Genomic DNA, 13,948 nt, shown 5'->3' on the forward strand with positions numbered 1-13,948 from the left:
TGTAAACGATGTTATTAGAAAGTTTTGAATTATTTCGCATAATATTGCTCATCAATTCATCATTTTCGTTGGAAGGATGAAATTGGAAAAAATTATGTGTATGGAAAAACCAAAACATTTTTGCTCAAGTTATAATATATTATTATTATTGTTTTGTTGTTAATGGTTGATAGATAGCGTATATGACAGTAAAACATTACGATATATAGTGAGGAATATATTAAATAATGTTATAATGTTAAACCAGAAACTTACTTTATTATTATAATAATAAATATAATATGTTACTATTCTATGTTTTTCTATTATGAAGAATATAATATTAAATGCAAAATAAACGTGTGTGTACGCTATTACGATTTGGATTAATCGAGTAATAATAATAATAATAATAATAAGAAAAAAAAACGTTTTCTTTTACGAACGTTTTCCTTTGCAGTAGGGTAAGTGGCTGTACTTGATTTCGCGTATCAACACACCGCCGCACATGATAGTATTATAATAAAAAATATATAATTTAACTTTTTAATCATAAAACTTCGAATTGAAAATTTAAGTTGTTGATGCAATTTTTTGAAAATCCATTCCACATTATTTATTTATTTATTTGCAGAAATAAATAATCAATACAATTAACAACCTGATATTTTGATCATAGTTTCGGAACGAAAGAAAATTTATTATATTTCATTCTCTGTTAAAATTAACATCAGTTATTAATATAAAATTTATTAGTATTGTTATGTTAAAACTAGTAAAATTATAAAATGTAATCAAGTAAAATACCATTTTTAATTTAATTAGTTATATAAATATTAAAATTAATTATTACCTACACATTACAGTGTCAAGTTAAGAAATATATATTATGCGTATAATAATAATGATAAATTATACTAAAATTAATCATGATTTATTTAATATTTTAACTTCTAAGAAAGAAACCAACTGTTATATAATCTGTCTAACATTAACCATGTTTTATATTTCAGCCACTTAACTATATTGATGGTTATATGGACTTGTAAGTTATCTAGTAATTTTATTTCTAATAATTAATTAAAGTAGAGCGATTTTAAAAACTGAAATTCAGTTTACGCGTGAAAGTTTAAAGTTTCAGAATATATTGCAACGACCTACATAATTATGTTTGCCACATATGTATACTAAAAACAAAATAAAGATGTGAGAAACAACAACTAACAGAATAATTAATATTATATAGTCATTAATTTTGTGTCTACAAGCTGTCTAATTTTACGTTACAATGAATACCAATTTACAAGTGTCCACGTGTCTTGAGATGGAATTTAATATTATGTATAAATTATAATATCAAATATTATATTCAGTTGTATAGTACACGACAAATATAGACAATTGTATGTACTATATTATTAGACGTACTTACGTCGAAATGACTTAATGTCAAAATAAAATAAATGCTCCAAAACGTCGTAGAAGTCTATATTTTTTTTTAATAATATTGCAATAGTTATTTATTTGTCGCATCACTTTGAAATACAATTTTCGGTAAAATATCTTAAAAACTAATGGTGTTTTTTTTGTTCGGTTGAAAACGACTTTTGATATATGCAATATAATGTTTATTTAGTCGTGCGAATAAGTAGCTCGAATTATTGTTTTCGCATATCAGACGAAATAATATCAAACGTTTCCTGATATACGCGCAATACGCGTAGGTATAATAACCAGCCGACGGTCGGGTCGGGTATGGCAGTCGTGGACACGATTTTAAGGGTCTTTATTAGAGATTACATCGTATATTATATTATACATATAACTAAAACCTATCATACATTCATATACGTAAAAACAGATTACAAAACAGACGTTTACCCTGTTGCATATTAATCAACCGTATTTGAATCTACCCGTCTGTTAAATTTCCACTAGTCATACACATTAGTATTCTCTACCTCTTTAAAGCGTCTTAAATCCGGAACTCGTTTAATGCCAACAACTGACAATTATACAACTAGAATGATTAATGTTTACATAATGCATACCATATATATATATATACATACACACACACACCGGTCTCCCGAGGCGCTGCGCCGGAGGAGATAAATATACACTATATATATATATATATATATAGATAATGCCTTTGAATATTGTAATATTGCATCCGATAAAATGTATAATCAATGTAATACGACGAGAGGGATAATCGTTTTGTTTTAATCACTTAAAACGGTATCGAGTGGGTAATAATAATATACTATATTATTATATATTGTATCGTAATAATAATTCGATAAAAATAGATCATGATAATATTTTAAACGCTTTCTCAGTGGATTCGGCGAAATGAGCACGTGAACGACTGCTACCACAATACGCTGTCCATAATAGTAATATTATATCGGTGCCAATTTTCAAGCACGGAAGTACGTGTAGTGTTAGTACGTTTTTATTTTTTATAGGGTACCCGTGACGTCAACGATTTTCGGCGATGTTTTTAGTAACTATGGTTTTTATAGTTTTTATTTTTTTTCTATTTTATTATTATAAACGTTAACCCGACTGCTTAAAGCCCGTGATTTATTTATATAAATATATATTATGAACAAATCTTAACCGAAAATGTTTTTCTAAATTCATCGTTCGTATGATAATGATCTTAAAAATAAAAAATATATTTTTACATATCGCATTGCCACGTATAAAAATAACACGTAAAGCCTCTATGCGAGTATATATATAGTTAGGGCGAGTAATTATACAATAATTGTATATTATTATACTATGGGTGTACCTATGGCAGCTATCTAATGGTAATATAATGTACAATATAGTTACGCAATAATACATAAAGTACATTTTCAACTCATCGAGTTACCTAAACCATTATACCTATATTTTTTTTATTAAACTGATTATAATTTATGTTAATAAAATGCTTTTCAGGAATATTTTTAATTATTCCCCGAGATAAGACGTATTTAAATGTAAATATTCGGAGTTTTAACGTTTTATCATGATTTCATGTTTTTTGTTTTTTTTTTTCTATCATTTAGGTATTCATTTTTTTTATTCAATTATGTTTTTAAAACATATTTTCATACATAATTGTTCACCTTTAAAAAATAATATATTGAAATGCAAATATTATATAAATTTACATTTTTATGGTTGATAATAGTTTGCATTATTCAGTTTACATAAATATTATACTTAGATTATATTTATATTTGGTACACACTTTTTTTTCACTACCAGCATAATTTCATTTTTATTTCAATAAACAATAAACTGAATGAAAAATAAAAAAAAAGACTATCGGTGTTGTCAAAACAATAATATGCCGTTCTATTTAATTTTAAACGTTGTTTCATCATTTTGTTATTTTCACATGAACAAATTACAGTGTTTATCAAATTGTAATATTATTTTTGGGAGCTAATTAAAAAAATACAGTTTAGATAAACGGTATAAAATATCTTATGAATTTTTACGCGCTCATCGTGTCGTACTTTCTATGCTTTTATCAATCAAATTTACGTGACTGTATCTACTAAATTTACCACGGCTTTTATGAGAAAATAATGTTAATTCAACAATTACAGCTACTACGGAATATTTTTACGTTCTTTGGTAATAGGTTATACTTAAATTAGGAACATCAGTCATTCAATAAATAAAGTGATATGTTTAGTAGAAAGCGAAAGCAAAATAAATTTGTTGCACCCATACTTATAAATCTACTTTGTTGTGCATACAATTTTAATTCAAATCAATTACTTTGAAGTTTTCACCTATTAGTCACCTAAAAGTTTTGAAAGTCATTTTTCAAAACTTTTAATGAAAAAGTATTATTAAACTAAAAATGTTAATGAATATTTATGCATTTATACACATATACATGATATATTATAATATAATTTAGTTTATTCTTTATTCAAACAAATAATTTAGGTATCAATTTTCAGTTTATAAAATATAATTTTACACATTTTACTTACCGCCTTTTACTTCAAATAACTCAATTATTGATGATGCGTGTATTGAATATTACAATGATAGGTATTAAATACATTACTTTCTATTAAAAATATATAGCCAACAACCTGAAAATAACAAATTCTGTTATTAAATCTGAAAAAAGTAATTCAAACGTTAGTTTCCACAAATTATCTTTATTACTGTGTGTGAGAAAAGGGAATAATTATAGTTGATTAAAAAAAAAAAAATGCTTTTAAGTATAAGATAATAAACTTAAATAAATATTAAAATTAACTTATAAATGATTCTATTTCAATTCAGTTGATTGTTGTTGTGAAATAAGTAATTACAAAATTAGGAATATAGAAAAACTATTTTACATAGGAAATAAAAATCACTCCTGTTAGTTCCTATAGAGTGAACATTTCAGAGCTTACAAGTATTATTTTTATTTTTTTAGATATCAATAATCTTGCAAAAAAAAGTTATTCAAGTTTGAAAATTAAAAACATTAATAATTTTTATTATTATTATTATTTATATCGATAAATATAAAATTATATTGCACGATCTAAATTCTTTCTTTTTACGCTAAAAATTTGTTATTTTAACTAGAATTAAGAGTTTGAAGTGGATGTTGCATAACAATTGAAGACCCCGGTGCAATAACCAAATACGTCCACATTTTTTCAAAAATCATGTTTTGATATAGAAATAATCAGGAAAAAATTCTCTATCGATCGGTGCAAAAACCGAACGTCCAACGAATAGTATTGAAATAAAAATGATAAAACTGATTTTTAAATTTCTGTTGGGTGCAATAACCAGGTATGTCCGGACGTATCCGTTGATACAGTATATATCCATTTTTTTTTTCATTGGGCGCAAAAACCAAATACGTCCGGACGTAACTGGTTATTGCTACCAACACTTCTATTCAAATTTTGCTATTCTATCCATTGCATAATGTTTTTTTGATGTAGTATAAAAATAAAAATATATTTTAATGAAATAAAATTAATTTATTATAATATTAATATACTAAAATTAATAACATGTTTATTATATAATAATACATAATAATATTTTATAATAGAGTGCTTATTGACCACAATAAAATAATTTATTGGCTGTAATAACCAGTTACGTCCAAAATCAAAATTGGACGTAACTGGTTATTGCAATCATTAAAAATATAATTATCATAGTTTTTTAGTTTTTTATAAATATTATCATGAGTATAAAATATAAACCATTGGAAATGGGTTTGAGTGATGTATCTTATTCTTACAAAAAAATAATAATATTACGTTTTTAATTTTTGGTTAAGTTTTCAATTTTATAGATCGTTTTTTTCATTTCTTTATAATTTTTAAAAATGGACGTATCTGGTTATTGCACCGGGGTCTTCAATTTATGTACAGTTATCAATATTATTTCAAAAGAACTTCTTAAAAAACTATTCATGATCATAGAGATTCATTATTACTTTAGTTGAACTGTATTCTATGCAACTAGACTAGTTTTTATATTTTTATTCTCAACATATTATAAAACAAATAACATTTTTTATTTTTAGATTAATTTAATTCTTAAAAAATAAAATCAATTTTGCGATTTAATAAAAACATTAAATATTTATAAAAACAATTTTGACCTATATAATTTTCGATATTATTTAATATGATGGCTAAGTTTATACTTTTAAGAACGGTTAACCTTAGATTGTATTTTTATTTCTAAGATATAAAATAAAATATTGTAAACACTTTAAATGTATTTTATTTACTCTTTGACGTTTTCTGAGAATATTATTTCACGTCTATAATACTTTAATAAATAATAATAATAATAATATTCGGTGAACATTTTAAATGTCACAAAGTATTATTTTCAGAATCGCAATAAAATAACCAAAAATGTATGTGTCGAATAAAAGTGTTTAAGAGTTGTAATTTATTTCAAATTTTACTTATAATATTAAGAACTGTTTTGAAAGTACAAAATTTAACCTTCAGTTAAACAATTATATGGAATTTTCGATCTTAAAGTTAATACATGAAACTAAATTTTAGATTATTACTTTTCCCCCTATGTGTGGTCCACGAACAAAACTAAACACAAATTTAACTATACAATAATCATTTCACTCAAAACAAAAAGCTTGAAATTTAGTATTATTTAATTATCCGATTCTTCACGTTTAAACTCGTATCATATAGTTTAATATCGCCATAATTGAAATATATTATGTTTATTGTATAATGTAATGAACTTACAATAATATTAACTTATAATTATACTTACACCAAATACTGCAGTATACTATGAGTTGCTACGAAATTATACTTAAAAATAGTTATCTGCCTATTAATGTAAATATAATTTTGTACATTTCCGTGCATTTGCTGAACATTCATCGAAAAATACATGCAATACATATGTAAGTAAGCAGTATTGGTATTTACCGATATTTCAACTCGACTTATGTTTGATGTTTACAATATTTACTATAATAATTTTATAAAACTAACCAAATTTTTTAATTGCAGTTCGTTTTTGCAAAAGTAGTAAATTTCTGCAGCAAGGAATATTTTTCGTTGATTATACGTAGGATTACTATATTATCATAGTCAGTAGCGCAATTGTGGGTTGAAAGGAGGGCACTTGCCCCCTGACAATTTTTTGAAGGATAAAGGTATATATTATAACCAGGGCCCAGGGGAGTCAGGGTTTTGATAATAATAAATATATTAAATTGCCTCCCCTTGATTTTTTCCCAGTTACGTCACTGATCATATAGTAATCGGAAATCGAAATACTCAGAAACAATTATTAATTTCTTTAGGCTAATTATTTTTTTTTATTGCAACTTGATTTAGTATTTTCATCTGCCAATAATACCTGATGATATGCTTGCAATTACTTATATTATACTCTTTTACTACTTGTAACTATTTCATTTTAAGTATATTCACTATGTACGTGATTTAAATGTTGAAACTATAATTTATCACTGATGATAGATTTTGTTGTATAGGTATTTAATATACAGTTATGATAGTAGATAATAATCATTAATCACATATAAATATAAATATAATATTCGTGTTTTAAATATCCGAAATAAAATGTGTAATCCGCTATGGTTGGATTTATTAAATGAAATAATAATAAATGGTTATTTTTTATTCAGTTAATCACTTTCGTGGTAATACCGTTATTGTGGTAAACGTTGAAAACATAATAACGGAGAAATTCGGGTTGTCTGTTTGCTAAACGGTGAAGTAAACGTTTGCAAACAAAGTAAACGCTATAATCCACCGTTTGATCTGTTTGGTTCTAATAACCAAACCCGCGGTAGATTTTGTTTATACTTTCGCCACCATAATCAGTGGATTACTATCGCGGAGTACCAAAGGAATGACTATTTGTGTCTTGTACCACGGGTATACCGCACATTTTGCTATCTACGAATTTCAACTTTAGAAACGTTTTAAACGTCGGCGTCCGTTTACGCTATCGAATTTCCTCTGTTTTTCGTGGTGATTTTAGTCAAACAGATTTTATGTTACAACCATTACTGTGAATATTGGTTATCTTGAAAATATCTCTGCTGTATGGTTTGATCACGGCTTCAACTTCAAAGAGAGCATTTAGTTAGTTTACGTAGTTGACAAACTATTTCCATCAAAAATTAGATTCGTCAACCATGACGAATAAACCGATTGAAAAAATAAAAAATTCTATTATTAAGTTAAGGAATTACACAGGCAATTCAACTTTGAATTTAGAGCATATAAACATCACATCATCGTATTGTACAAGTGATTCAAAGTGCGTAACTCAGTTTCCATAAAAATGGTTACATTTATTGTGTAAAAACTAGTTTATTTTTCTTCAATTTTTTTAAATATATTCAATCGTGATTTATTTAAAAACTACTTGGAAATTTAAAAATTTAATCTTTAGTTTAATATTAAATGTGTTAAATGTTTTGGTATTTTTTTTTTTATTGTTCTAAAAGTTTTTAATCGAAAAAATTCATCTTTCTGTTTAAAATCTAAAATGGATTATAATAATAATACTGAAACGAAAAAAAAACATCTAAAGTCTTTGAAAATAAAATTCCAAATTATGTGGAAAAAAACATTTTAAAATATTCATAAATCAGAAGCAATAAATTATTTTGAGTCGTAATAAAATATTATCTTATGAATGTCATTTCTTTGTACAATTATTTTATTCTTGACGTTTGATAGATATGACTGACATTTGAAAAATTAATATAATAATTGGTGGAATAAAATTGAATTGCATTATTAAGGTTTCCCACGTGGCCACGTATAATAATTGATATAGGAATAATTTCTAATTGATAATTTTAATAAATTAATAACTATTTACTACAAATAATAATAAAATATCCATAAATTAATTTCTAATGAAGAAATTTAACTAAAATATGCACGTGTTTAAATATATTTTTAATTGCTAACAATTTTAATTAACGTAGACAATGATTAAAAAAAAATTACGTGTTACTTTTACCGGCCTTATTTTCTATTAATAATATATTATTATGTGTTTTCCCTGGAAATTCTGCAATCCTATTATAACTTAAATATAAAATATTTGATTTCACAACTTCTTGAATTTTTTTTTTAAAATAAGAATATAGAAGTTTCAAAGCTACATTTTTTATGTTTTAAGAATTCCGGAAATCGTTGTATATATAATGCCTATGTATATTTCATATTGTTAAAAGTTATTTACAACTGACACGCCGCTATACTACTTTCAAAGTAGTTTACAAAAACATATATTTTAATAATATTATCTGAGATCTTATTTGTAATGTATTTTAAAAATGTAAGATATAGTAATTGATAATAGAATTGATTATAAATATTAGTTTTTATAATGATAAATGATCGTTTTAGATTCTGAACGGAGTGATGAATGTATTGATTTTACAATGATGTGTGTTTTTTATTTTTATTGTTGTGCCTGTCATCACGTTTTGGAGTAGTAATAGTGCTTTGATTTTTGACTTCAGCCACTCTTTGAAAAGGAAATTAGATCTAGTTGGTACTTGGGGGGGGGGTCAAAGGTAAAAAATGTTCAGTAGTTTTCAAAAGCGTCAGGAAAAACCCTGAAAAATAACGGAAAAACAGGAATTTTTACGCATAACCACTTTTTGGACAAAATCGATTTTTGCTATAACTCAAAAAACGAATCATTGTTAATACTTAAAAATAAATACTTAAATACTTAAAATTTTCAAAATATTTAGAATTTTTTTAAACTATTTATAGGCCATTAAAATGTTCGATTTTTCTAAATTGTTTTTCTTGAAATATCATTGTTTATAAGCATTAAAAGTTGAAATGTTTACAAAATATGTCAAAATCGCGAAACTTGAATGGAATTTTGAAGTTGAAAATTCATAACATTTTTGTGATTTTTATCTAAGGTTAAATAACCCAATACAAGGTTCTCCATAACTTTTTCTTCAAATAACAGTAAAAAAAAAAACTCCATCGTCAATATAGAAAAATTGAGTGTATGAAATTAATTTTTTTATGAAATCGAATAAAATAACGATATATTACAATTTAAATATAAGTAATAATATAATATATCCTACTAATTATCATTAACTGACAAATCATCTCTGTTCAGAATCGTGTTTCACGTACAATGATACTTTTCATTGCATTCAAATTTAACACACCCGTTATAGTGACCTACTCGTCTCCATGTCTACTGTACAACAGAGCGATATCCACTTGTACACCTTTTTTTATATGTATATATCAATCTTGCGTTGATAATATTTTTAAAAATAAATAAATAAATATAATATATGTGTTATAAATAATAGTAATATAATATAATACGTTTTAAAAATATTTCGGCTGTTCTGTATTTAATGCAAATTACACATTTCATTCCAATATTTATGTTTGAAATTGCTTAGCACGCAACCGTGTCATATTCCATAGAATTTGTTGATTCTTATCTGTAAAAAACTTTAAGTCATTGTAATTATATACCTAGTGAATACAATAAATTATGCATATTAAGTATACAAAAAAATAAAATTAATTGTAATTAATCGTAATTAATTGTATAAAAATCTAAAAAGTCGTTACGAATAATAAATAAAAATAAAATTATTATTATTATTTTAATCACGACATATTATTATAGCATTATGGTAACTTGATTCTTCTTTTTTTACAAATATCTTTTATAACTGATTTATACGGTTATATTTTTTTATATCAACAGTTAATTTTTTTGTGATAGTAGTGTTAGTAAATAACCCAAATTATAGTGGTAATTTTTATTTTTTAACACCAATAAATTACTCATTATAGTGAAAACGCATTTTTAAGTTTTTCTAAGAGAATTTTTATTTATAACTTTGCTGTGGTGTTTTCTGTCGAGGACAATTATTAAAGGTTTTCTAATCACATTGATTTATGAATACTGTAATATAAGACTTTTTATTCATAAAGTTTTTAATAATTTGTCTTAAATAATTAAATTACCTAACTTGTTTTTAATTTTATTATTAAAATCTGAACTTAATATTCTCATATATCTTATTTTATAACCATACAGCATAAATAAGTAAAATATATTAAATTATGTATACTTTTCAAACAAAAATCAAAACATATTCAATATTTTAAATTTCTAAAAATTGTACGTACCGTAGTAATAAACGTATTATACTTTGTATCTATACATATTTTTATGAACACTAAAATATAGTTTAACTATATAAATATGTGTAATAAGTGACATTATCAATTATAAAATCAGGTATCAACGAATTATTACAATACCATTTTATTGATAACAATCATTTAATCGTAAATACATATTTATATTGTTGTTATAAATATAAAAAATAATATAATCGAAATAATTGTAAACGGGTAAAGGGGTATTATGTGAAAAAGTTTTTCCTCCGTTTAATATTTATTTTCAGGGTTCACAAAATAAACTCGCCGTTTGCATTTTCCAAACAATAAAGTTTATTGGTAGGTACCTACCTGGCAATAATAAAAGTACTAGCATTAGTATATATAAAAAAAAAAAAAAACAATAACGTTAACGGTACTGGCCGTATTATTCCATAACAACGAAATAACTGTAATGTACAGCATTATTGTAAAAACCGGTATTAGATTATGTAACATGTTAGTAAGTGCTTAGCAAATAATAATAATTACCCGTTGGTGTAAAAACTCAACGCGGAGTTTTCGAGTCCAACGAAACGTATTTAAACTATGCATATAAACTATTATTATTATTATTATTATTATTATCGTACATTTAGGTAATAATATTATTTCTGTCGGAGTATATTAAATAATAAAACACTCGCATAATACCCCCATACAAATAACGATGATTTTTTTTCTTTTAAGCGTATAAGTTGACGCGGCCCCGCGCAAACACCGTTTGAATTCGAACGGCATTTGCGTGAATAGCCTCGCCGGAAGCCCTCTCTCAACCACAAGTTGACGACGGACGACGCCGACGCGCGACGATCCGCATCGGAACGTCGGACCCGCCGCGACCGTGAACCGGCCCTAGACAAAACCAGTCATTTCCACCGCACCGTACGCGACAGACCTTTTTTTCGCCGTACTGTGCTCAACACCCTTGTTTTTTTTTACATTTGTTTTTTTACCACTTTATTTGTGTGATTGCTCTTCGCCTACAAATAAAGCCCCGTAATACCCCGAAGACTTGTGTTTTTTATTTATTCATCTTTCCCCCGTGCTCCTCCCGTGTGCCGTTCAATCACCATCCGACGCTACCTCACCATCACACAGTGACAATCGTAGGTACGCGTCAAATTGGCTCCCCGGCGGGGAATCGAACCCCGGTCTCCCGCGTGACAGGCGGGGATACTTACCACTATACTACCGAGGACGTCGACGAAACCGCCCGCGCCGACCACAGATGAGGCTAAAACGACGCCGAAAACGGCAAAGCCGAAAACGGCAACGCCGATGTCGTCGCGGCAGCGCCGGAGCATCGCAAGGAAGCGGAAATTTGTGGACAAGAAGAAGCCTACCGACCCCACCTCCTCTCAGCAATTCCGCCTGGAGAAACCGGCGTCCACAACCCCAGAACCGGCAACATGTCCTAGGTCACTGGAGGCGACCGACAAACCTGTCCCCGAGACCGAGGCACCGGAGGTAGTAATACCTATCGGACAAGCCGAGGCCACGGAGCAGCCAGCCACCGACTCCCCAAAACCGGCCGATATGGAAATATCGCCGGATGAGGAGGCGGAGCTGCTGTGCGACATGGATGTCGGTCCACCAGACGACGTGGACATGGAAACCGTGTTCCAAAACTAACCCCGCCCCCACGAAGCCACCACAACAGGACTAGACAGGCCGGAGTGAGACCGCTGCACCCAGCCGGAATACCCCTCCTCCGGAACCTATCTATCCCAACCACCCAACCACCCACAAAGCCACCCACACAACCACCCACACAGCCACCGGAGGCGGCCGGACAACCGCCGTCACTGGTGGTTTGGGGGGGGGGAGTATGACGCGGCCCCGCGCAAACACCGTTTGAATTCGAACGGCATTTGCGTGAATAGCCTCGCCGGAAGCCCTCTCTCAACCACAAGTTGACGACGGACGACGCCGACGCGCGACGATCCGCATCGGAACGTCGGACCCGCCGCGACCGTGAACCGGCCCTAGACAAAACCAGTCATTTCCACCGCACCGTACGCGACAGACCTTTTTTTCGCCGTACTGTGCTCAACACCCTTGTTTTTTTTTACATTTGTTTTTTTACCACTTTATTTGTGTGATTGCTCTTCGCCTACAAATAAAGCCCCGTAATACCCCGAAGACTTGTGTTTTTTATTTATTCATCTTTCCCCCGTGCTCCTCCCGTGTGCCGTTCAATCACCATCCGACGCTACCTCACCATCACACAGTGACAATCGTAGGTACGCGTCAAAGTATAGTCATCCCGAAAACGCGTTTTATAATATCGCGTAATTATGCAGTTTATGCCGCGTGGTGTTTAGAGTTTTATTAGACTTTGACTACTGCTGTACGTAAATCCGGTAAGTGAAATGAACTGTGTGAGTTCCAAACTCCGCAGACGTTTTGGCACGGGGCGAGGTGGCATTCGTCTAGTATATTATATCTATACAACGGCAGAGTTGAAGTTATCTCTCGAAAACGCGTTCAAAAATACTCGCCGAGAAAAACTTTACTGGAACTTACAGGTGAAAAGTCATACTCGAAAAAGATCTATTACGTATGTATAACTATGCGACCAGTGACACATTTTAGTGACAAATTATAGCGACGCAGACTGTCATAGAAGTATATTTTAAGCGAACGATCGATATACAGTATTGCACGCAGTAAACGATCGGCGGAATCTCGTTATATTACGAACACTATAACATGTTGACGCGTGAATACGAAACCGTATACCAAGGGTGGGCTGCAACTGCAGGCGAATGCATATTTTGAATGATCTTTTATTTTTCCACTCTATACTCTGGCCCGCTAAATTTTAATTTTCTAAAAATTGGCCCTCTAATAACTTTCAGTTGCCCATCCCTGCCGTAGTATACAGTCGAGTCGCGATAACTCGAAGTCGGAGGGAGATACGAATTCGCTTCGAGATAATATCTAACTCGAATTTATATTGATTCATATTTCTAGGGAGGGGAATAAAAAAAAAATTCGAGTTGTCGAGTTTTTTGAGTCGTCGAGTTGACGAGTTATCGCGACTCGACTGCGATATCAAAACGACGTTCTGTAGACGGTTAAAGTCAAGATGACGTGTCGTCCAAAGCGAAACGCGTGTACAAAGGCCGAGAGAATGTGATCCGCAAGCACGCGACGTTTATACTAACCATCACGCCTGTTACCTCTCAGTCGGCGGCCCGTCGTCGACAGCA

At 29.4% G+C, this 13,948-nt stretch overlaps 1 non-coding gene across 1 annotated transcript; it reads right to left on the reverse strand.

The window, feature by feature from the left end:
- Positions 1-11,859: 11,859 nt before the first annotated feature.
- Positions 11,860-11,931, reverse strand: Trnad-guc (transfer RNA aspartic acid (anticodon GUC)). The gene has a single exon. It is a non-coding gene; the product is annotated as a tRNA-Asp (tRNA).
- Positions 11,932-13,948: the final 2,017 nt, after the last annotated feature.

The sequence above is a fragment of the Rhopalosiphum padi genome, chromosome 3 (assembly GCF_020882245.1).
Source record: "Rhopalosiphum padi isolate XX-2018 chromosome 3, ASM2088224v1, whole genome shotgun sequence".
Classification (NCBI taxonomy): Eukaryota; Metazoa; Arthropoda; class Insecta; order Hemiptera; family Aphididae; genus Rhopalosiphum; species Rhopalosiphum padi.